Below are 25,576 nucleotides of genomic sequence, written 5' to 3'. Positions count from 1 at the left end.
GATATGAGAATGACAATAAAAGATCTGCTGCATATATAGAACTCACCCCATATCTGTATGTCTCTTTATCAGGGCCAGAATCAAGTTCATATTAATTAGTGAGCAGAGAGTTTTTCTAAGTCATTCCTGGCTCCTTCATATAATATCTGATAGGACTTCGTTTGGATCTACACTGCTACGTTCTTTACCCCATAGTTGTATTTCCTACTGTGCTGTTGTGGCCATCTGAAAGAAGATTGTGAATGTTACTAGTATATTTTGTACAGTCTGCAAGTCACAACACACACACACACATCACTGATTAGGACTGGTTCACATCATTATTGTAAAATGGACATTGGTCCATGCACCTTTAATCCTGTTTTTCAGTAGAGTGGAATTGGTTCACAAATTCAAGTGCCAGTCATGTAATGTCCTGTAATAAACCATATGTAGCTGTATGATGAAGTATTCAGAGTTTTTGAACTTCAGAATTAATATGGGAAGATGGAATAAAGAAATTAACTGAATTCCCCAGATAGTATACATAGTATAGATAAAGAGGTCCAAAACTAAGCAACCAAATTCTTAATCCTATTATAGAAGATCTCAGTAGATACTACATGAAGTCTACTATTTTGACCTTTGCTTTTCAGAGGCATGTAGAAGGACTAGTAAGCAGCTGTTTTCGATTTGCTTGCAGGAAGTTTTCACTTAAAATAAGAACACCTTGCTGGCAATGGTAAAGTTCTCATGTCACTTAACACTGAAATGAAGTACGTCAATGCTGGTTCACACAATTGCCAGTAAAAAAATACTGGATGTGGGTAAAACATTGGGACCCACACAATGCATGTGAAATAATGTATGATTCAGTGCACAAATACAGTCATGAACTCTGGCACACATGCTCAATGTCAGACTTTACTGTACACATGGTGGCAGTAGGTTGTAGTGGTGATGTTATGCCAGAATTCATGGATAAAATTTCAGGTCTGTTATTGTATGAAACAGATACTAGGGACATTTATTCATATTATAACAAAAGGTGTCATTGATCTTAAGACTAAATAAACAAAAATGAAGCATCAGCTGAACCTTTCATGCATCTTACAAAGGGATTGCTGGCTCACAAAAGCTGATACCACAATAGATATGTTTGCCTTTACCATACCCTAAGACTGTTGCTTTGGTCAGAACAATTTAATACAGCTACCCATATAGAATCCTTCATGAGCCAAGCCATGTGTAGCCCACGTGATATACTTGCCTCTTCTTCAACCATATATTTTACTATGGGAAAACTCTTATTGCTTTTTCATGAATCAGTGGGTTTATGACCATATGGCACATGTAGAGCTAATGAGCTAAAGGAAAGGCCTTGGAAGAGTTCTCCTGGTCTACTGGCACACCATTGTCTAACAGTATTACAGACTGTACAGCTGTTCAAGAGGGTTGCCAATTGATGGTTGGCACCAGGTGGAAGATGAGGGGTAGGAACATGGAACTCCTGGTATCACACACTGCATGATGTTAGCTCTGGGGATGTCATGTTGCTCTAGAACAGTGGTGGCGAACCTATGGCAAGGGTGCCAGAGGTGGCACTCAGAGCCCTCTCTGTGGGCATGCGTGCCATCGCCCCAGCCAGACCCAGACTATCATTAAAGTGTCGAATTCTCCGCCAAATAATTTTAAGTAAATGAAAGCATTTGGGATTGCTTTCCTTACTTTGTTTGGATCATCTTAAGTTAATGTATGAGTTGTTTTTTCTAATGTAAAACCTCAGTATTCAGGTTAAATTGCCGTGTTGGTACTTTGCGATAAATAAGTGGGTTTTGGGTCGCAGTTTGGGCACTCGGTCTCTAAAAGGTTCGCCATCACTGCTCTAGAAATTGCTGGGAATTCTGTGGCAAGACTGGCTATTTCCCAAAAGTGACATCATGTCACGCATAACACGGATCTCCCATTACCTGAAGGAGTGGCAGTGAGATAAACAAATTGCTGGCAGGAGGTCTCCCTCCATAGTGGAAGACCTGACAACCCTCATTCAAGCCTATCAAAGTATAGCTAAGGCCCAGTTTACATGTTATAGCTGACTTAAAGTTCTTTGTGTCACCACATGGTGTGCTGTTCATGTGCACTGTCTCATGATGCAATTTATTGCATGTGATTGCAGATCTCTGTCTTGCACATTGCTCCATCTGGTCAGCAAGGGAAGCCACTACATATAAATAGATTGTGGCCAACAAAAAGTAGAAACAGCCCGGCCTTTTTATAATATGGGGCTGACCTTCCCTTAAAAGTCTTTTCTTGGCAGATTTTACCTTTATTTCTAATATTATCCCTCAGTGAAATGTCTGGCGGCAGCAGTGGGGGGGGGGGTTACTTGTGAAAAGCTGATGGGAAATATATAATTTTGTTAAAAACACAACACATTTTTGAGTCCTCATATTTTACCAGGTCAGCTGGCCAATGCCTATGTTACAGTCTCCCTATTTTCTGATACCTGTTTGAGTTTCCAGAGAAGGCATTCCTAACTCTACACTTTTCTTGCTGTCTTAGCATCAATACAGCTACCTGAAAAAATGATTAAGAATACTAAGGATATTTAAGCTGAGGTTCAGTGAATGTACCTCCAAACAAATGTTTGCGATCTAAAACTATACACCTTTCAGATAATATACATCTGTTCCTTTTTTTTCCCCCTTGCCACATTCTTATAAATGCTGTTTGATCCATTACATAATGCTTACAGGACAAGTATGAATAATGCCTTTTTAAAATGAGGCTCATTGTCTCCTGTGTGCTTCTGTTCATAAAGCTGTACAATCAAATGTATGTGCTATGGCTGTTCGGAACCTATTCAGAAAGGGATATGGGCTTCTTCATATGTAGCAACTATGTAGAGCATATGCAACGAGTAAAGAAGACAACTGCAGAATTAGTGCTTGTTTGAACATAAGTGAAAATATTTGTAAAATATGCTCAAAGAATTCTATACAACATTATTTTGAAATACATTACATATAATTAAATACATTGCCATATATGCCCCAATCCAGCAAAGATATCCTCATGAGGAAGCTATATATTCTACAGATAAAATAGTCGCTGCACATCCACATCCATCTAATAATACATAACAAGGAGCCATTAATTGCATACGAGACAGGTTCCTTTTAGGATCTCATTGTTAGATGCAGTTTAAATTGGATTATGACTAGGTATGAACAAATGTGGTCATTTCTATGTTCTTTTAATTTTGTATGTTGTCAATGTCATTGGTTAGTTTGCCTCAATTTTGTCATCACTGATTCTTCTCTTTTATGCCATTCTTATGTCATTTATACAATAGCAACTATTTTTGCAATTGGTGGGAAATAATGTTGAAATGTTCATTAGTTTTAATTCAGTGTAAGAGAAGAAAAATATGGGAAAATAGATTCTGGTGGTTTCTCACAAGGGGGAAAATAAAAACATGGATATTCAAATCAAACCAGTCAACTTTTGAAATTCAGTCACATCCCTCATTGGGAACATGGTTTTATAGAATATACTAAGATGAGTAGTAACCATTAGCATTCCAGTATAATCCTATGTGCTGTTCCTCTCCTGAATTCATTTCAAAAGTAATGTGTCAGAATCTGCAGATCTGTAATTGAAAGGCTAGGGACTGACTAGTATTGATGTTACTTGAATAACTCTCAATGGAGAACAAAAAGTGATTTTTATAATCCGGTATAGCAGTGGCAAGCACTTCTTTCATTAACATGACAGTGATCTAGATAAGGCATTCTATGATGAGTTATTCATATTTAAAAGTATATAAAGATAAAAGTAGTATGGATCTGACAGGTCACAATTAAAACTCAAAGAAGAGTCAGAACTGCTGCATTTGCTGCAGTTCAACATTTTAACTTGCATGTTTAAGCCCAATTCACTCAAGTTAAATCTGAATTTGGTGTAAGTTTTCATTAAGCAGAGAGTCACTAATCCCATCTAATAAAATATGTTGTTTTCTTAGGATTCAATATTTGTATAATTACTGGCATGCTTTAATAGAGAGGGACCATGGCTCAGTGGTACAGCAAAACCTTTGTATAAAGAAAGTCCAAGGCTCAATCCCCGGCATCTCCAGTGAAAATAAGCAACTAGGAGATGATGTAAAAGACCTATTCCTAATATCATGGAGAGCTACTGCAAAACAGAGTAGACAAGATGAGCATTGATATAGTGTGGTGCCAGCATGACAGGATGATTAAGACTCTAATCTGGAGAACTGAGTTTGATTCCCCACTCTGCTACATGAAGCTTGCTGGGTGACCTTGGACCAGTCAGTACAATTTAGTTTATTGTAATTAGCCATTGGCCGTTACAAAATAACAAAACACACATTGTGAACAAGCTATAGATTAAAAGTCAGAATATACAAAAATACCAGAGATCAGTAACAAAATATGACTAATTTAATACAGTAGCCTAAATAATGCCCCTTCCCAATGCCACCTTGGAACGTATATTCTTTGCAGCAAGGGCAAATAATGAAACTTTATAAGAGACATATGCATCAATGTCAGATAACAAAAATGAATTTTTTTCCTCAACGGGGTAAGCACTAAGACCAGATAAAATACCTGCTAAAACTTTAGCCCCCGGACTAGAATACAATGGGCAAAAGAGAATATAGTGAGGTAAATCCTCAAGTTTGTGGGAACCACAAATACATAGACGATGGGCCAATGGAGTTTGATTGAATCAGCCCTCCAAAATTGCCATTGGCATTGATTGAAACTGCAGAGAGGTAAAGGATCTAAGTACATGTTTAGAGATATTAACTAGGTATGGAGTTCTAGTCGTTGTCCGCTTTAATTAATTTGTACAATAGTGCCACTTTTGGTTTTAATATCAAAGAGCGGTCTAGCCGAGCATCAAAGTCATAAATCCAGTTTCTGAGTTAGGATTTATCAACTGATGTTCCCAAAAGATCATCAGAAATAGAGTATCTTGAACGTATGTTGTTAAGAAAGTCAAGGCGCTGCAAGTCTTTAGCTAAGACCAGATTAAAAGATTGGTCACTGAAGGAATTAGAATGTGAATTTTCCATTCTTTTCCAGGATCTGATAATTATAAGGTGTGCCCGAGCCATAAGAGAAGAAACACCAGTTTCAGCTCTCATCAGGGCAGCTGGGGACCCCTTGGGAAGTGCTAAAATGTGCCTTAAAAATTATTCTGGATTACTTCAAGGCTGGCCAAGATGACGTCGTTCCATCCCCATACTTCGACTCCATACAAGAGATGGAGTATAACCTTGCTCTTGTATAGTTTCAGAACCGGGTCTATCAGGCGACCTCCCTTGGAGTAGTAGAAGCTCTAAATAGACCCAACCAATCTAAGTGCTGGTGATTTGACTGAAGCAGCATGAGTAGTCCAGTTTAAATACTCTCTAAAGGTAATGCCAAGGTACTTAAATGATTGGATTTCCAAGAATATTCCAAGAGGAGGTTTTTGCCCTGTTCCTAAAAACCATGACCTTGGTCTTATCAAAATTTATAGTGAGAGCTTCTTCTTTACAATAAGTCCATAGCTGATGCAATAGCCTCTTCAGACCAATTTTAATGAAAGAAATTAAGACCTTGTCATCTGCTTATAACAAGATTGAATTTTTTTTTTGATAGCCCAATGAAGGGGGATTAAAGTGGGGCCCGGAGAGTTTCCCAACTATGTCATTGATGTAAAGTTTAAACAGTAAAGGGGCCAACATGTAACCCTGCTTCACACCCTTCCAGATTGGGATTCTGTCATTTAGAGTGCCAGAAGTTCCAACTCTGACCTGTGTATGCGTATCTGTATGTAGCTCTTGGAGCAAAATAACAAGTGATTGTCAATGTTCAGGTCTGCAAGCTTTGACCACAATCGGGACCTATCAATCGAGTCAAAAACAGCAGCCAGATTAACAAAGGCTACATATAGGGCCTTCAATGGGCCTTGGATACCTGAAAATGCCAATTGATGAAGTGTTAGGCAGTGATCAATGGTATTTAATCCTTTCCTAAAACCTGCTTGGACAGGGAGGATAATTTGTTTCTCAACTACCCAGTCTTCAAGTTTAGTATGCAGGTATTTGCCATATAGCTTAGCTGCTATATCAAGCAGACTGATTGGTCTGTAATTTTGTGGGGCAGATTTGCTCCCTTTTTTATGTATAGGGACAATAATACTTAATTGCCATCCAGCAGGTATCAAACCTGTGTCATTGATCTGTGAAAAGATTGTGGCCAACACGGGGGACCACCAATCAGGGAAGGCTTTATATGTATCGGGGGGAATCAAATCTTCCCCGGGCGATTTCCAGAAGTTAAAGAGGTTATTAAGTTTCTAATTTCCATTGATTGGATTGTAATTGATTGGATTGTAATACAAAAATATTATACCTACCCCTATAATGTAGAGGATTCTGTTTGGCAAACCTCTAAGGAAAGATCTAAAAAAATAGAAAAAAGTTTTATCTTTAAAGTTTTTTTAAATACATGGGATACTAAAAGAAAACAGTTGGTGCCTAAAATATCAAGATACCAAGCCCTATTTAACCAAGAAAGGATATTGCCTCCAAGCATTATGATACCTCAAGAAGCTTGGAGAAAAGCTGGATTCAATATTCTGGAAGATATAACATCCAATAAGATATTAATAGAGAAAACAACAATGGAAAGAAAATTGGGGTTGACTATCCCATGGTATCAATATTTACAAATACAACATGTATGTTCTCAAATAAAAATAAATACAATCATGTCGCAACCGCTATCTGAATTCGAACAAGTTTATAAATATGCTTGGAGCTCAAAGAAACATTTAATTTCTAAGTTATATATTATCTTAATGTCAAAGGATGTTGATAAACCATTATCATATCAACATAAATGGCAAACTTTATGCACACAAACTTTGGATGATGATCACTGGAAAAAGTTATGGTTGAACTTTCCATTTAGTACCAATATTGTTGACATAAAACTTCAGATGTTTAAAATACTTACTTTTTGGTATTTGACTCCACAGAAGCTGGCCCATATGGTGCCAACGGCAAGATCATTGTGTTGGAAACAATGTGGTAGTCTGGGAACATATACACATTGCTGGCTGGAGTGTCCTATTTTGATACCCTTTTGGGAAGAGATAATCTTAACCATAGAGCAAATATCGGGTATAAAACTGCAAAATACTGTAGAACATCTTCTTTTACATCAATGGAGTATAGATATACCAGTAGAGAGTACAATACAGCAAATTGCTATTCTTTTAGCAGCGGCAAAAAATGCTGTTGCTCTAAAGTGGAAAAGTAAACAGAGACCAAATAAACAGAACTGGCATGCTAAGCTATGGAATATGTATGTAATGGCAAAAATTACAAAGAGTGTTAATGATTCCTGCTCTCAAAGAACACGATCTAATTTTTCTGTGACGTGGTCTCCTATATTACAGTATTTGATGCAACAGAAAGAAATCCCTGATATTATAGATTCATTACATTTATGGTGAAATAATTACTAATGCACCAAATGATATATAAGATATATATGACCTATGTGGTGATCTGCTATAGTTGGAACTGTATATTTTAGTATTATTGAGAGTGATGTCTTTGTAAATTTGTAATTGATGTGTATGTAAACTTGATGGGAAATCCAATAAAATTATTATTTTTAAAAAAAAAGTTTCTAATTTCCGATTCTGGGACAGGATCCCACTTGGGGAGAGTAGCTACATCTGTAGAAGAAATGGGAGGTTCATTACCAAAGACAGAGCTAAAGTATTGAAACCATTCTTTGCCTGATATGCACAAATCAGGCTGACAGAGAGAGCCACTTCTTTTATCGGGCACTAATTCCCAGAAACGAGAATAGTTCTTTTCAATGACCACACATTCTAGCTCATTCCAGAGTAGTTTAGTATTATTCGATTTCTTATGCTTGATTAGGTTTTTATATTGAGATCTTAATAGTAAAAGGCGGGACAGTAATGCCCCATCTGTATTATGTCTAGTTTGTCTCATGGTATGGACTAGCAGCTTCTTAAGCTCTTTACACTCATGGCCATACCATCCACTCTTTACAGTTGAAGAGTGTTTTATGGGCCTATTGTTTATAAAGTACAACTTAAGTTGTGCATTGATTTCAGCAAATATCTTTATGGCATCAGTACCATGGTGTAATAGAGCTGATCTCAATGCAGTCAGTTCTGGGCTTTTGAGGACTTGATCTAGTACATTATATAAATGTTCAGACCATCTAAGCCTCCTAAGGCTAGATGTAATGCCTTCAGCAAAGCCCTAGTCTGGAATTAGTAAAGTGTTGAGATTGGTGTTAAGTATCAGCCATTGTGGGCAATGATCACTCAAGGAAGAGTCCACTACCTCAAACCTAGCCACCGAATTCATTAATGAAGCAGAGATGGCTATATAATCTATAATAATGGCCCTACAAGTGGAAAAGAAGGTGAAGGACCGTCTTTGTTGTTGTTCAGTCGCACATACATTTTTAAAAAGTACCATGAAGAACATGTAAATTAAATGCTGAGAGAAATTCCAAGAATTTTAGGCTAAACTTATTTACAGTTGTATCTTTTGCTGAGCGGTTGAGAAAGTGGGCATGTGATGCAATCTGTGCATTCAAACCTGCTTTAACTTCAGTATCCCCCGAACCTATTCTTGCATTAAAATCACCGCATAAAATAATATTTTCGTGGGATCTGCTCTTCCAATATTGAAGATAAAGAATCCCATAGACAGCTCCCTAGCTGAGAACCAGGACCCCTTGGAGGAATATACACATAGCAATGGCCAAAAATGGGAACCCTTTACAAGTAGAGTCTGGATGTTATTAGGACTGCTGTTCTTTAAAACTAGCACATCGACATTCAGGTCAACAGTAATAAATGTTACCAGTCCTCCACTACTGCGCCCCTTTGAGTGGACTTTTGTTGCAGGTACAGGATAAGGCCTAAAACTCTGCAATGACAGTGAATCAGGGTTCTGGATCCAGAGGATGTCATGGCCGGAGAGAAATGTTAAAAAATCGGAGTCATACAGCTTGTTGCTCCAGCCGCCCAAGTTCCATGATCAGACCTTTAATTGTCATTCTGCAGTTGAAATCTTATTCAGGTCTCCCTCAGTACTGAGGAAGACACAGCAGTTTTGGTTGGGTGAAACTGCTTCTAGTATCTTGTGATTGCTCATGTTTAATTCTTGGGTATTATTAGATGTTTTGTTTTCAGAAGTCTCTTGCTGGAGGCTGGTTATGCTGTCTTTTATATTTCTTGTGTCTGCCAGTAACTTCTGGGAAGATGACTTGAGTAAAAAGTTCTCAGGTGTCTGGAAAGGTAAAGAATCAGCCGAAACTGGAATGTGTTGAAGCTGGTCACTTATTGTGCTTAAGAGTTTTTGTCTTAGATGTTCCAGTCTTGTGATGATCTGTGATTGCTCTGGTAAAGGGAGGGCTGATAATGAATTTAATAGGTTCTCTTCAATTGAGTTTTCAGGGGGGAAATGTGACGATGCTAAATTGCAAATGTAGGCGAGGCGGGCCCCAGGGCCTGATCCTGATGAGCAACCTCCATCGGGTCATTACTGAGAGGGTCATCAGTCTTCTTCATATCCTTTACACTCTTGGGATCCTTTGTATACTTTGCGTCCTTTACATAAGAGCAAGTTTTTGCAAGTTAGGGATAAGGGGCATTACAATTAGGTTCTCAAAAACCCAAGCTGGAAAGATGTGCAAGAATTCTTTCTGTTGCATCATTGTTCTAGGACCCCTGGAGCTTCTGAAAGTAAGTATTACTCTTTGTTTTTGGTTGTGATTATGAAATGGCACTGCCTGGATTAAGTCTAGTGGAGGCTTTGCCTTGCCAAAAAGGGCTTTTAGATGGTGAGCAGCTTGCCAAGTTGAGTTCCATGATGGTGTTTGACCTTTATATTTGCAGACCGTTATACATATTTTGCAATCCTGCAGTTTTAGCTGGAATTGGGCTGCATCTGCTTGATATCTCCAGGAGGTTGCCTTTTCTCTGTTTGGTCTCTAAGACATAGAAGATGAATGTAGATGGTTTCCTGTTCGGGGGCTATCATAATCTGATCTCTCGCCAGAACAGTCTGAGACCATCTTGGTGAGTTGATTAATTTTAGCTTCAATTAGCTTAATTCTTTCAAAAATAGCATCCACTGTTTTAGCAGTTAACTGAATGGTTAACGGGATAAGATTTCCTGAGTTGTTAGTATCATTACTGGTGTTGGTATCTTTCACAACTGTGTTGCCTTTGTTGTCTTCTTGGAGTAGGGTAAGTGCCTATCAAACTATCGCGCAATTGCACTCATATCACACGCTAGCAAGGTCATGCTCAAGATCCTACAAGCTAGGCTTCAACAGTACGTGGATAGAGAACTGCCAGAAGTACAAGCTGGGTTTCGAAGAGGTAGAGGAACTCTCCTTGGGAGGAAAGTGATGGCGAACCTAAACAGCATGATAAAAAGTAGAGACATCACCCTGCCAACAAAAATACACATGGTCCAAGCAATGGTATTCCCAGTAGTCATGTATGGCTGCAAGAGATGGACTATAAGGAAGGCCAAGTGCTGAAGAATAGATTGCTGGGGAAAAGATCAACAACCTCAGATATGCAGACGATACCACTCTAATGGCAGAAAGTGAAGAGGACCTAAAGAGCCTCTTGCTCAGGGTAAAAGAGGAGAGCGCGAAAGTGGGCTTGAAGCTCAACAAAAAAAACACTAAGATCAAGGCATCCGGCCCCATCACTCCTTGGCAAATAGAAGGGGAAGTCGTGAGAGTAGTGACAGACTTCACATTCCTGGGATCCCAGATCACCGCAGACTGTGACTGCAGCCATGAAATTAAAAGACGCCTGCTCCTTGAGAGGAAAGTGATGGTGAACCTAAACAGCATGATAAAAAGTAGAGACATCACCCTGCCAACCAAAGTCCGCATGGTCAAAGCAATGGTATTCCCAGTAGTCATGTATGGCTACAAGAGTTGGACTATAAGGAAGGCCGAGCGCCGAAGAATAGATTCTTTTGAACTATGGTGCTGGAGAAGACTCTTGAGAGTCCCTTCGACTGCAAGAAGATCAAATCAGTCAATCCTAAAAGAAATCAACCCTGACTGTTCCCTGGAAGGCCAGATAATGAAACTGAAGCTCAAATACTTTGGCCACCAAATGAGAAGGGAGCACTCACTGGAGAAGACCCTGATGCTGGGAAAGATTGAAGGTCAAAGAAGACGGGGATGGCAAAGGATAAGATGGTTAGACAGTGTCATAGATGCAATGAACATGAAATTGAGCAAACTTCAGAGGACGGCGGAAAACAGGAGGGCCTGGCGAGATCTTGTCCATGGGGTCGCGAAGAGTCGGACTTGACTGTGCGACTGAACAACAACAACAAGTGCCTCTCCCCTTGTCTTTACTACATTGGTGTCAGGCAAAAGATTAACCAAAGGTGCAAAGTGGTTTGAAGTAGGAATAGTAAAAGCATGAGGGGAAATGTCTGAACCAAAGTGGTCATCAATTTTCATCTGCTTGCTGGCTATCGGTGAGGGAAAATCCCCTCCATTGCGAGCCCTTTTACAACCACCCATAAAAAGGTTCAACAATTGTCTTTCCCTTTCCTTTTCTTATTTGCCAGGCAGTTCTTCAAGCAGAAAAGATTACAACTGTTTTCTTTACATCAAGAAAAAAGAGAAAAGTATCTTAATTAACTTGCTGTTACAGACCTTACTACATGTGGAAGATGCCAACATAGAGGTAATAAAATAGCAGTTCCTGGGGAAAACACTTCATCTTGAGCTTAAGACATGATAAGCAAACTAACAGAAACCCTGCTAATGAATCAGTCTTGGTTAAGCTCTTTTGGAGTCATTTAAAAGTAATTAAAACAATTAAAAATCTTAAAATCCATGGAGCATCAGGATGGCGTCTGCAGCAGCCACTCCCTCCCTACCCAGAATCCTCCACAGAATCCTCTTGGGCTAGTCAGAGTTCTCTCAGAATTCTCTCACTTCCACTTACCACATAAGATACCAATTAGAGATTGTCTTATAAAATTGAAGCTTTAAATGAACAACAGATGACTTGTTAGAAGGGGGTTCCATATTTTCTGCCATTCTTCAGGAGTTAGTCCATTTTAATTCTTTCTACCAAACCTTAGTATAAGTAGGGGGGTTGTTGTTTATTGTATGTTGGAGGTACTTATAAATTTTAGACAGTAGATATTTGGTTTTTTCCTCTGTGTTTCTGTGAATTTATTCAAACTCTGTTAACAGTTGAAGATGACCTTTTTTTTAAAAAAAAAACATTATTAAATTTTGGATTTGAGAGTACTCAAACCAGTTAATTTGATGACCTAATTTGTCCTCTACCATATTTTTTAGAAATAATACTGCCATTCAATATCCAGGCACAAGGCTATCTAAGCCAGTCCTCATCCATTCCTGATATCTGAAGGTTTCCCAGCCAGGTGGAAACCACTGTTGATTCAAAATAGTTGATACTGGACAGGGATGAGAAGCTAAGATTTTTCTGCAATTATCCCATAGTCTTAAAGAATTATAGATTGAATGAGATCTAAATTTCTATGTCCTTTCGTTGTCAAGAGGTCAGCAAAAACCTCCTTTATAGAAATCCATTTTTCATTTGGGGAGGTATGTAACAACTGGACTGTGCTACATTTTAGGCAACGCAGTACATCTTCAGATCAGAAGATTGTAGGCCACAACTTTCCCCTGATTTGCTTAAAGTCAGATGAAAAACCCGTGGTGTTTTATTTTTGGCCCAAATAAATTTATTTAGCAAGCTTTGCCAAAGTTTAAGCTTCATCTCAGAAATCTCTATTGGAGTTGCTTTTAATAAAAATAAAAACTTTGGTAAAATAAAACTTTTTACTATAGATACCTGCTCATACCATGGAAATTGTAGTTTCCCCCACCTTTCCAGTAAGGATGTGATGTCTTTGGAATTCAGATTCCAGATTAATTGATAATTTTATTGGGTAGATTTCAGATTTAAGAGTATTTATCCTTAATCCAGATATTAAGCTAAAGTCATGTAATGTCTTGAGTACTTGTTATGTATGGAATGAAATGTATGTTTGTATTGAGCTTGAATCTAATGCAAGGTATTGTAAACCGACCTATCAGAACAAGGGAAGTTCTGGAGGAAAACAAAGTGATTGGTTTTTATGTACAGTACAGTACAGTATGATTGGATGTTATCTGACATGCGGGCGTGGCTTGCCAAGCCCGGACTGTTTAAAAAGGAGCCTGTTGCTCTGTTGTTTGTCTCGTTCTGTTTCTTCTGACTTTGTGTTCAATAAAGCTGTTATCACTGTTCACCTGCTGCCTCGAGTCTCGTATCTAACAATTGACGATGAGGATGGGATTTTAGAGTGGGTAGGCAGCCCCGCTGAACCAATGCCACAATGGCGGACGATTGAGAAGCCCCTGAGGAACCCAGGGCAGAAGAACAAGACCCGGCTGATCAAGCAGCTGCAGCACTCGTACCAGTGCCTGCACACTGAGCAGTGATGGCCGTTAACCCATGGTTGAAGCATTCAAACCGGACCTCGAGGACTGGGATTCCTACCTTGCCAGGTTCGAGTTCCACCTCCAGGCTAACCAGAGAGAGGATGAGGACCAGCAGAAGGCAATGCTCCTCAGCTCCTGTGGAAGGGCTGTCTTTGACGTTGCCCGGTCCCTGGTCGCCCCAGCTGAAATCAAGACTGTGTCCCTGGCTGATCTTAAGCTGAAATTGAAGGGGCATTTCGCACCGCAACCTTCGCAGATCGCTAGCCGGCACGCATTCTACAAGCGGTCCTAGGCAGTGAATGAGATGGTTGCTGAATACGTGTCGGCCTTGTGGAAGGCTGCACGCCTGTGCAACTTCACCGTCCTCGAGGAAGCGGTCCTCGACCCATTGTCTGTGGCATGATGGATGAGAAGCTACAGCAATGATTGTTCGCAAGGACGGCTCTCACCTATGCCGTGGCCTACTCAGAGGCTGTCGCCACCAAGGCCGCTGAGAAGGCAACACAAGAAGTGCGAACAAAACTAACTCTGATCCAACAGGGGGCCAACAAATCCGTGCACCACGAATCAATGAGCGAGTCTGATGGTGAGCGTGATGACGTCAACCATGCTTGTACTCTGAGGCCCAAGCGGATCCAAGTGAAACCTGCGCCGAGGCGAACCTGTGCCAGATGCGGCAACGATCACAAGTAGGATCGATGCTGGGCGAAGGACATCGTTTGCCGATCCTGTGACAAGTGAGGCCATTTGGCCAGAGTCTGCAGGGCCAAGAGGAAGAAGACACCACCATCGTCTTCTCGTGCAAGCCCCCGGGTTCAAGGCAAGGACAACATGAGGTCTTCAGATTGCCATCTGACCAACTGCTGTTCCTGCCCTTCGATCATCCTGAGGACCGGATCGCGAGCAAAGAAGAAAATCCACATCACCGTCTTGCTGAATGGTGTGCCGTGCAAGATGGAGGTCAACTTGGGATTGTCAGTAACTGTCATTTCATTGGAAACCTTGCAACACTTGTTCCCACGGTGGAGCCGCCGGTGTTTGAAGCCGAGCACAATCCACCTATCTGATTTTCAGGGAAGACGCATTCCCCTGGCCAGCGAAGCCATGTTTGAGGTACAATTCAAGGTGTTCAAGGAGTCTCTGAGTCTCCTTGTTGCCAAAGGACGCCAAGCCAATCTCCTGGGGTTGGACTGGTTTGAGGCCCTCAGGATTGTTATTAGTGGAATTAACCAGGTCAATTGAATTTGCTGTATGTTGAATTTGCTGGTGTTTTTGATGGTACCCTGGGACTGTATAGAGGACCACCAGTAACCTTTGGCCTAGATCCTTACGTAGCACCTATACGGTTTAAGTATTGCAAGGTTCCGATTTCCCTGAAACCGTGTATAGAGCTGGATGAGCTCGTGGCTCAAGGTGTGTTAGAGCCGGTATCGCAGTCAAAATGGGAAACCCCCATTATGACATCCGTAAAGCCTGACGGGTCTATCTGAATATGTGCTGATTACAAATGCACAATCAACAAGGCTCTGCAGCAGCACTCTTACCCTGTCCCCGTAATTAGTCATGTCCTGGCATCATTAGGGGACGCTAAAATCTTTGCAAAATTAGATCTGGCCCAGGCTTATCAACAGCTACCAGTAGACCCCCAGGCCGCCTTGGCGCAAACCATTGTCACGCACAGGGGTGCATTCAAGGTTAATTGCTTACAATTTTGTGTAAATGTGACCCCAGGTATATTTCAAGGCCTCATGGAGGGTTTGTTAAGGGACCTGCCAGGGGTGGTACCCTATTTTGACGATGTCTTGATTGCCGGCAGGTCTGAGGAAAAACTGGTGGAACGCATAAGGTCCGTGTTAAGTCACTTCCAAGAGGCTGGTTTAAAGGTGAAAAAAGTGAAATGCCACTTAGGGGTGTCCAGCATAGAGTTCTTGGGGTTCCAAATCGACGCTAATGGTGTCCACCCTACTGAGGGAAAGGTACGGGCGATCCAAAACGCACCGAAACTAGATTCCAAGAAGGAACTGCAGTCCTTCTTAGGAATCTTACATTTTTATCATGCTTTCGTCCCTCATAAAGCGTCAATTGCCGAGCCTTTACATCGGCTCCTCAACAAGGGAGCAAAGTGGGGATGGGGCCCTCAGCACGATCGTGTATTTAATGCAATCAAGTCACTGTTATCCTCCGATGCTGTTCTTATGAATTATGACGAATCGAAACAATTAGTATTGGCTGCGGACGCGTCTCTGTATGGGGTTGGGGCTGTGTTAAGCCATGTGTTAGCTGATGGTAGGGAAGCACCTATCGCTTACTATTCGAGAACACTTACATCTGCAGAAAGGAATTATGCGCAGATAGATAAGGAGGGCTTGGTGCTTGTGGCTGGCGTGAATAAATTTAATGACTTTCTTTATGGGAGGCCTTTTGTAATGGCCACGGACCACAAACCACTCCTTGGGATTTTTGTGCCTGACCAGCAAACTCCCAACGTACTGTCAGCCAGGATGTTGCGCTGGACAGTGTTCTTGTCAGCGTATGACTATGTCCTGGAACACCGGCCTGGCAAGAACATATTGGGTGTTGTAAATAAGAAGCGGGAGACTGACCAGTTATGAAGGTGCACAGAGAGTTTATATAGTTATAAAGGTGAATATATACAGAGATATTTACAGGCTATTGAACAGCATGTCGTGCCTTAGTCCATGAGAACTAAGTCCCCATCCAGCTTACTAAGCTGATAGCTATTATGCTAAACCATAGCCAATCTCTAACAAGGTGATGTAATCACTAGCTCTAACAAGCCCTGAAAGAGCAACACGTGCTAGAAAACACCTGGCTGTAATTACATGATTACTAGCATGACAGCTAGGTCTGACAAACAGATCAAACTGATCTATAGTAACTGCTTGCTACCTCTATCACTCTGACATATATCTCAATAGAACATGGGGCATGCTGACGCCCTCAGCCGCTGTCCCCTACCGAACCTTGACTCTGACCGGGCACTGGCTTTTGATGTAATGGCCCTCGAGGAACTGACCAAGCCTCCGGTGCATGCCTCAGACATTGCAATCGCCTCAGCCAAAGACAGTCGGTAACTGTCAGCCCAACCTGGAGGGTCACACCAAGCAACTGGACCAGATTTTTTCCTGGGTAGAGGCTGCCAGTGGGAAGGAAGGAGGGAACTGAAGACAGAGAGGTACATAGCAGAGAAAGAAGTGGAAGAAAGGGAAAAGTTATTGGGGCTTTCAGGAAAGAAAAACAGGAAATAGTGGGAGGGAAAAAATGAGATGCCCTCTGCAAATCATTGTATTTATTTCCCAGCATGGCCCCATCTCTGGATACTTAAATCAAAAGACTGGAGCAATGAACAGACTAAACTAACTGTGATTTAGATTATTGTAGTTTATGATTTATGTATGATCTGTATGATTGTGTTTATGTTCTATGTATGATTTAGATGATTGTAGATGATTGTGCTTTATGTTTCATGTTTGTGCATTTGGAAATTGAATTTTAAAAAAAACCAGAAAAAAATCTAGTTTGCAGGGGGACGGAATTGAAATACCACCTAAATAACAGATGTAGCACCTAAACCTTTAAGAAATTGATGCCCCTCTGCGATCTTAAGGACCATTATGGGGGAAGCTGAAGACAACAACAATATTGTAAGTCTTCAGACCTTGGGTTCTCTCAATAAAAGGCAGGAGGAGGGTCCTTTCCAGGTGTGGCAAACCCCAGGATACCACTTGGGCACAAGCTGCCATGTGGTTTCCTTGCCACCTGCTGGTGAGGCCCAGCTGACAGCCCCCAAGCTGGGCATGCTCCACCCCTAATATCCCTTAAGGGAGTCCCCAAATGGGGGAGGTGGGCACACAGGCACAGCGTCCCCCCACTGAATCATCCAAATTCAAAAACTGCCCAAAGCTGTGGTGAAAATGCAAAGAAACAACCAACCAATCAACTAAACCAAATGCAAAACCATAACAAACATATTGCAAGGGAGGGCGAGAAGGAGAGCTAGAAGAATGATGGCAAGGCAGGGCTCTGCCCCCCCCCCAAGCTGGCCCACAGGAGGGAGGGGGAGGAGATGGAAAGCTGGAGCCAGGGGGCAAATAATGGTAGGTTGACGGTTGGCTGGGAGGGAGATCAGGTTGCCAACTCCAGGTTAGGAAATTTCTGGAGATTTGAGGGGTGGAGCCTGGAGGGTGAGGTTTGAGGAGGGGTGAGACCTCAGACAGGTACAATGCCATAGGCTCCACCCTCCAAACCAGCCATTCCCTCATGGGGATCCATTGTCTCCAGGGGAGGGGTGGAGATCATGCAGAATTACAACTGCTCTTCAGATGGCAGAGATCAGTTCCCCTGGAGAAAATGGTGGACTCTGTGTCATTATACCCTGCTGCAGTCGCCACAGCAAACTGGTGCTGAGTGCCCAAGGCTGGGACACTCTCCCAGAGCCTCTTTCTAGAGCTTGTTGTATTTATTTCTACAACGAACCTTATTCCTAGTATTTAAATAATTCACTGTGTGTCTTAGTAATATTGCTGGATAGGATATTTAGTAACATGGCTTTAGGATCCATCACAAATTTCAATTTTAATATATTTGCAATGTCAGTGAAATTTTGATCTGGCAGCACAGTAGGGATGGCCACAAACCAACACATGGACTAAAGTTTGTCACAAATTTTGGCTGGTTTGTAGTTCACAAAGTAATGTTTGCAAACTGAAGAGCCTCCACAAACTTCCATGAATTTTAAGGCAGTTCATGGTGGTTTGTAGTGGTTCATGAAGAGCAGAAAGCAGGGGAGCCATTTAAACCTCTGCTTTCTGCTTCCCACTGCTCAGCTGTTTGGTTTAAATGGCTCGGAGCGGGGAGCAAAAGGCAGGGTCACAAATCGATACAAACTGATTCAGTTCATGAACTGACATATCGGTTTGTGAACCATGAAATGAGCCACAAAATGACAGTTTGTGCCCATCCCTACTGCACAGAATAAGTAAGTTCGGATTATTCTGCTGATTCTGTGAATTTAGGCAGATCATGAGAAGGGTTGCATCGGTGCTTAATTCTCGTAACCCTTTGTTACACACCCCGGGAAATGCTGATCGCCACTTTGGGGTCAGGCAGAAATTTTTCTCCAAGCCAGTTTGGCCAGGGATCCTGGAGGCTTTTTGCTATCTTCTAGGCATGAAGATGGGGGTCACTCGGGGTGGGTGGGAGAGGTATTTGTGAATTTCCTGCACTGTGCATGGGGTTGGACTAGGTGACCCTGGAGTTCCCTCCCAACTCTATGATTCTATTATTATTATTTTTATTTAAAACATTTCTAGACTGTCTAATCTCTCTCAGACTCAAGGAAAGTGGGTATTATTTTCTGCTCTCCCCTGTTATCCTCTATCATGATATGTTCCTATGCAATCCCACTTGCTCTCTGTCTATTGCCTTGCTGTGATGTCTTCTCTTCCTAATCATCTTGCCCTGTTCTTCCATTTTATCCCTTCCTGAGGTTATTGATGCCTATTAGAATCCTGCTGCTGGAGTTTCATAATAATTTACAATAGACCTGCAAGTCCCAGTGGTCTCTAATATATTACATTGTTCACTCTAAATCACTTGGCAATAAATAGTTCTATTCATGTTTTCTCAAAAGCCAGTCTTCTCTGGGTTCAGTAAGACTTACTCAAACTGTATCTGCATAGAAAAATTCAACTGGGTCTAAAACAGCAGAAGAAAGTTGGGTCCAGTAGCACCTTTAAGACCAAAAAAGTTTTTATTCAAAGTGTAAGCACATGAAAACCTACACTTTGAATAAAACCTTGTTGGTCTTAAAGGTGCCACTGGACTCAAACTTTGTATCTGCGTAGGTTTGGAAGGCAAAATCTATTGTCCTTCTTCAAAGGACTAAAGTCATAGGATAGGATCCAATATTACTGCAAATTAAACAAGTTCACAAAATGGATTTCTGCTACCTTCTCCTTCCTAGTAGAATTCCCTGAGCTGCTCCCGAAGCTCACAGTATCTTCAGGAACAGCACAGAATATGGGGAGAGAGTTACAGCAAGAAGAAATGTTTCCTTGGGAAAGTTCTTATTTCAACACATTTTGAAATTTTATATGTAAGCTCAAGTTCTGGTTTCATGTTAATTAGCAAAACTGGCACCATCTGTAAGAAAGTGTTGGATGTTATTAACTAAAAAAAGCATAACCTAAATATGTCCTCATGAAATATGGAAAATTGCAGAGAGCAAGTCAAGTGTGTGTTAGGTTACATAGGCCCCGGTCACACGGGCAGGAAACTGCAGAGGAGAAGCGTGGCTGTTTGCCCTGGGGCAAACTACTGCGCAGTTATGTGATCAGACCTCCTGTGGAGGTCCTGCGGAGGTACCGTGGAGGTTCCATGGCAAGGGAGAGGTGCCGATCACAGGACAAGCCGGCGCACAACGAAGAAGCGTGCGCCGCGGCAAACTGTTTTTTATTTTTGTGTACATGACAAATGCGCATGCTCCGTTGGGTGCGCATGCGCATTCACAGAGACTTGGACAAAAAAACCCACCTTATTTGCACGGGGACATGGGCGGGCGCCGGATGCCACTGGAAACGCGATCAGACGCCCGCCCTTGCCCCGCAGTTTCTGGAAACTAGTACCTCCAAGGTACTAGTTTTTTGCCACGCAGTTTCGGCTGGAAGCCTCGGTTGAGCCACGGGAGTGCTACGCTTACATAGTTATCTGAAATAAAACTCAAATGTTTTACAAGTAGCCTCCTAATTATTTAGGTGGCTAGACAGAGTCATTAATCAAATCAGGTAAGTTTTACATTTAGATGTAAATATATGTACAAACCTAGAAATGCAAAGGCAGTCATCACTGTATCTATATGATGCACAAATAAATAACAATAAAGAAAAATAAAATTATCCAAACTTTTTAATCCTTCTCCAAATCATGATAGTTAATGGGGAAATGGGCATCTCTGCTGAACCAAAACAAAAACAAAACCAGAGATCTCGTACTGAATACATTTATCTTTTGCTTGAATACTACTTCCCAAATTTTCCTTGAATTTTCCTACTCACAAAATTCCTGGGCAAACCTGCCACTTTAACTGAATACTGTACACATAGATCCTCTGGCATTATGTGGTATAATTCAACAAGTGCAAGTTCTGCAAACCTGTTTCAGGGGTGCTTTTGTGACATTTCTATGTGTATACCCGAGGTATGCAGTAATCTTGAATCTCATTGTTCCATTTCCCCAGTCATAATGAATTAATATTGGACACAGCTAAGCTGTTTTGAACTGTTTCTTGCGCATGCCATCACATTTCAATGTATTTACCATGAATCTGTTCATTAATGTGTAGCATTAGCATGGCAACTATCAGGGGCCTTGATTTTGTGCTGCTGGTACCCTAACACTATATGTGAATAGGTTAGCACATATAGTGAGTGCATTTAAGTATAATGATTTAATGGTGCATTTAAATATAATGGCATGGAAGATTTACAAAGAAGAACAAGGAATTTATCTATGGTTTGTATCATCTAGGAAATCATGCCTAACAGCATAAGAATGCAAGAAGCAGGTTTCAGGCAAGTGTGGGGTTTCACATATCCTGCGTCCTGTTTAATATGTTTCTTCATTGATGTAACAGTCCCTTCATAAGTACCATTCATATGCCAGCAAGCTACAGCTAAAACTAAAACCTAAAGCTGTAGTGATACATAAACACTAAGGGGATGGCAATTGAATAAGAAACAATTTAAATGAGTTGTGGGTCTGCAATGAACCATTTACATTTTTGTCAGACCCAGCCTGCCCCATATATCTGTACTAGTCTGATACCTGTGCTTCGCTACAGTATTCAAGTTCCGTAAATCCAGTTATAATACTGATGATGTGAAGTCTGAAATGTAAAATTTGTTGTAGGAATTCTAACAGAGAAGATTGTAGTGTAAGAAATGAAGTGAGACACATGTACTTTTGCCCCTCTACTGAAGGATCTCTCTGTAGACCACATTGGTGGTTCTGCCCTCAGGTGCTAGGATCATCAGGCTGCTTGGTGAGCTCACTCTGGAGCAGGCCACATAGAACTGTCCATTTAAGAAGCGGTTGTCTGTTAAGTCAACTCCTGCCACCTTCCAAAAAAGTGATGGCCTCTTTTCTTGTGTTCCTGGATTGTTTTGCTCATATGGAGACTGTGTTGTTCTGAGCACCTCAGGGTGATCTTGCTGGTACTTGGCCTGTGCAGCTCAGTGCACTGCAGGAGTACTATGTGCAAATGTCTTTGCTGCATTCCTTAGTTGCCTTCTCCTTGTAGTGTTGGTATATCTGGCTCGACATTTGCCAGGAACTTTCTTGGGGGCAGTAAGAGGTGAGAGGTGTGAGGGGGAGTTGGTGTGAGGGAGTGGTGATGTGGTGGACATTTCTTCAGGTTCATGAGGGAGGCTGTAGGGCTTCAGGGGTAGGCACTCCTGGTGGGTGACCTGTGCGCTGGGCTGCTGGTCGCGGGCCAGTGACTTGGTTCTAGACTGGGGCTAGTGACTTGGCCATACATCTAGGCAAGGAGGTTGGCTGGAGTGACACCTGTTCTGCTTCCACTTAGTTCCCTTGCTGTTGATTTATTATGCAAAATAAATAGTTAATAAAGTGGCCCTTGTTTGAATCCAAACAGTTGTCTGTCTCATTATTTCTGGCTCGGGGGGCGAATGTAGTTGCTCCTGCAGCCTATTTATATTTTCTTGAATCTTATAATACCAGAAGGGCCTTCACCCTAGCAAGGAGCATGGCCTTGCCGTCTGCAGTAATAGAGGGACGGTACAAAGGGATCCCTTATGCGCTCAGGCTCTGCACTTGTTCCCAGTCTGAAATAGACTCTCTGGAGCATATCTTTTTAAATTGCTCTTCCCATATGGCGAGCCGAAAGGAAATCATCAGCCCACTGCTGGAAAGGTTCCCTGGAAGAGCAAACAAAATTAAATTGGAATACCTGTTGTCAGATAGGAATCATCATACATCAAGACAGGTGGCTAGGTTCTGCGCCAAGATATATAAGGAACGCAAAAAGCGAGGCAAATAGACCATATCTCTAGTTTTATCAACATTTGTTTTAAACTGACTTTTTAAATGATTTAAAAGGTTTGAACTGTAGTTCTACTTTTTCCTTTATATTTTATATAACTTATAAGCTTTTATGTTACTAAGGTTTTTACTGGCTCATAACCAGCTATGATAGTATTGGAAATTTTTCTATTTGTCTTTTAAATTGTTATGTACTGGCCAAAGACCATAATAATAAACTGACTGACTGATCGCTTCTGATTTCCTCAACTGTCATTAGCTCTCTGCAGTCACCTGTAACTGTTGGGGTTTTTTACCTCAGAACACTGAGCTCTGTAGCTGACCAATCAGAGAGTGGGGGGTGCAGAGAGGCAACTGCCTGGCAGCCGCATAGGAATCAATGGGGGGAGCACACTTTCCCCCTTTTGATCCACTTTGAGGTTGAATTTCTAAAAATCCCTTCTTAGCAAGCACCTTCGCCACGATAGGAGCGCTCTCCCTGAATTTGGTCTCTCTAGGTCCAGCGGTTTGACCTGGGCACTGATTTTATGGTGAGGGGACTTTCTCTTATATAAATAGAAGGGTTTGCAAATACTGCTAGCTAATCTCAAGTCAGCTCCTAAAACACAGTCTTTTCAGGCCATGTCATATTTTATTTGGCAGTTTCTCAGATATTTGTACATGTGAAAACCTGGTTTTATATACTTGCAATGTCAATATGATAAACTGTTAACATAGAGGAAAATGCATCAAACTAAGAATACTTAAGCACTCTTTGTAGCAAGTGAAATTAAAAACTATCAGTTAAAAGAACTAGGGGCAGCCCAAAGAAGAAAGGCTCACTCATTCCTAAAAAATGGAGGGAGGGGATTTGAAGAAATATTGTTTATTATGTTACGGAATGGGAAAGTAAATGATTTGCCTTTTATTATTTGTTGTAGATTATCCTGTTTCTTGTTATATTTTTTCTCTTTTTTTATTTGGATACGTATATATCTAATTCTTAATAGTCCCCTCTGCATGTAGATACTTCTTTCTGCAGATAGGGGGCCCACCATCCCCTAACAGGTTTTTCTACAGACTCAGAGGACTCAGGGAGGATTGAATTCCCCCCCCTCCAATACTTTTTGAAATGGCTGCCGCAGGGATCTACTCCAGAACCCACCACATGGACAATGAGGGATAAACTGAGATAGCCAGAAAGAGACAGAGAGAGAAAGAGACAAAGAGGACAGGAAGCAAAAGCAGAACTGGAAAAGTCGGATTGGGGAGGATTCTTTCTGCAGTATGAATGACTAAATAGCGGGGGGGGGGTTTGGAGCCAGGCCTGGAACTAGGATTGCCCACTCCCATGTTAGTGAATTTGTGGAGATTCTGTTGTGAAGTCTGAGGAGTGCAGAGTTAGGGAGGGGAGAGGCCTTAGCTGGATATAATGCCACACAGTCACCCGTTTTCTCCAGGAGGACAGATCTCTGTTGTCTGGAGTTCAGTTGTAATTCTGGGGGATCTCCAGGTCCCACCTGGAGGCCACCAAACCTAAGCCCAGCAGCATCCTCTGGGTGACTTGATACCACCTGACTTATATGATTCAACTAGGCCTGACTGCTTGCTACTGTTCAGCAGCAGCCACCCTATGAAAGTCAGTGTAGTATAATGCTCTGAGTTTCAGAGTAGGGTTTGTGAGACCCAGGTTTAGATGCCCATCTTGCTGTGGAAGCTCACTGGGTGATTTTGGTCCAGTCACATACGTTCAGCCTAACCTACCTCGTAGGGTTGTGGTGTGGATAAAAAGGAGAGAATAATGTAAACTGCTTTAGTCCCCACTATGGAGAAAGGCCATAGTTTTCCTCAGTAGAAGCTGCAGGGGGAAAGGAGATGGAAAGCTGAAGACAGGGGGGCAGATAAATGTAAGTTGGCTGTTGTGTGGGAAGGAAATAGAAATGCCAACTCCCAGTTGGGAAATTCCTGGAATTCCTGTGAACCACACCCAAACACCCACACACACACATGATAGGATATTTACAGTGCACTTGCATTCCATAGGTCACTCTAGGATCCTGACCGCCCAATTGGGTGCATTGTAGGATCTGTGCTGGCTATTGTCTAAGAGAGCAAAGCTTAAGCCATTCACATGGCTGTGTGAGGATCCGACTGCATTCGCGGTTTATATAAGAACACAACATAAAGGGAAGAGTGACAGAGAAAGACTGTGGAGGGGAAGAGAGAAAAGGGCAAGAGTGACAGAGTAGGGGTGTGGGAAAAAGAGAGCAGAAGGGTAACAGAGAAGGGTCTGGGGGAAGGGAGGAAGCAAAGGCATGGGAATGGAATGCTCCCTCCTTACAAGTTCCTTGTGGGTGCCCCCCCTCGTATGTATGTATAGAATTTTTTTAAATATAAAAAGGTAAGAAGGACAACAGCCAAATGAACCTCTCCAGGCAGCAAATACTATAAACTGGGTTCAACAGATGAAAAAATGCTGTCTTATGTGTCTACCAATCTCACCTCTATCAGTGCAGACATTCACAGTGGGACCCAGCAGATGCTTTTAAGTCATATTTGTAGAGGTGGACCTTCAGAGCCCCAGGTCTAGGCCATTCAGGATTTTACAGGTCATCATCAGCACTTCAAACTGGGTACAGAAACAAACTGACAACTATTTTGTAACCAGTACAATCTTATTGTAGGGTAGGGGCTATTTGTGAATTTCCTGCATTGTGCAGGGTTGGACTAGATGACCCTGGAGGTCCCTTTCAACTCTATGGTTCTATGAGTTATTATGTTATTTTCTTTCCTATCATGTTCTAGTAATTTTAGGAATTTCTTCGAAGGCAATCAAACATAGAACAATTTATAGAAGTCTAGCCCTGGGTGTTATTGTTGTGTCCTTGAGTGGCATAACAAAACTATATAGAATAGATGAAAAGGAACTGCATATTATTGTGGTTTGA

At 41.6% G+C, this 25,576-nt stretch overlaps 1 protein-coding gene across 1 annotated transcript in view; it reads left to right on the top strand.

Moving 5' to 3' along the window:
- Positions 1 to 25,576, top strand: part of NCAM2 (neural cell adhesion molecule 2) — a 454,404-nt gene that overhangs the window by 417,791 nt on the left and 11,037 nt on the right.

The sequence above is a fragment of the Gekko japonicus genome, unplaced genomic scaffold, assembly GCF_001447785.1.
Source record: "Gekko japonicus isolate JY-2015 unplaced genomic scaffold, Gekko_japonicus_V1.1 scaffold1351, whole genome shotgun sequence".
Classification (NCBI taxonomy): Eukaryota; Metazoa; Chordata; class Lepidosauria; order Squamata; family Gekkonidae; genus Gekko; species Gekko japonicus.
The sequence above is the reverse complement of the archived record's forward strand: the minus strand, read 5'-3'. Positions and strand labels throughout refer to the sequence as shown.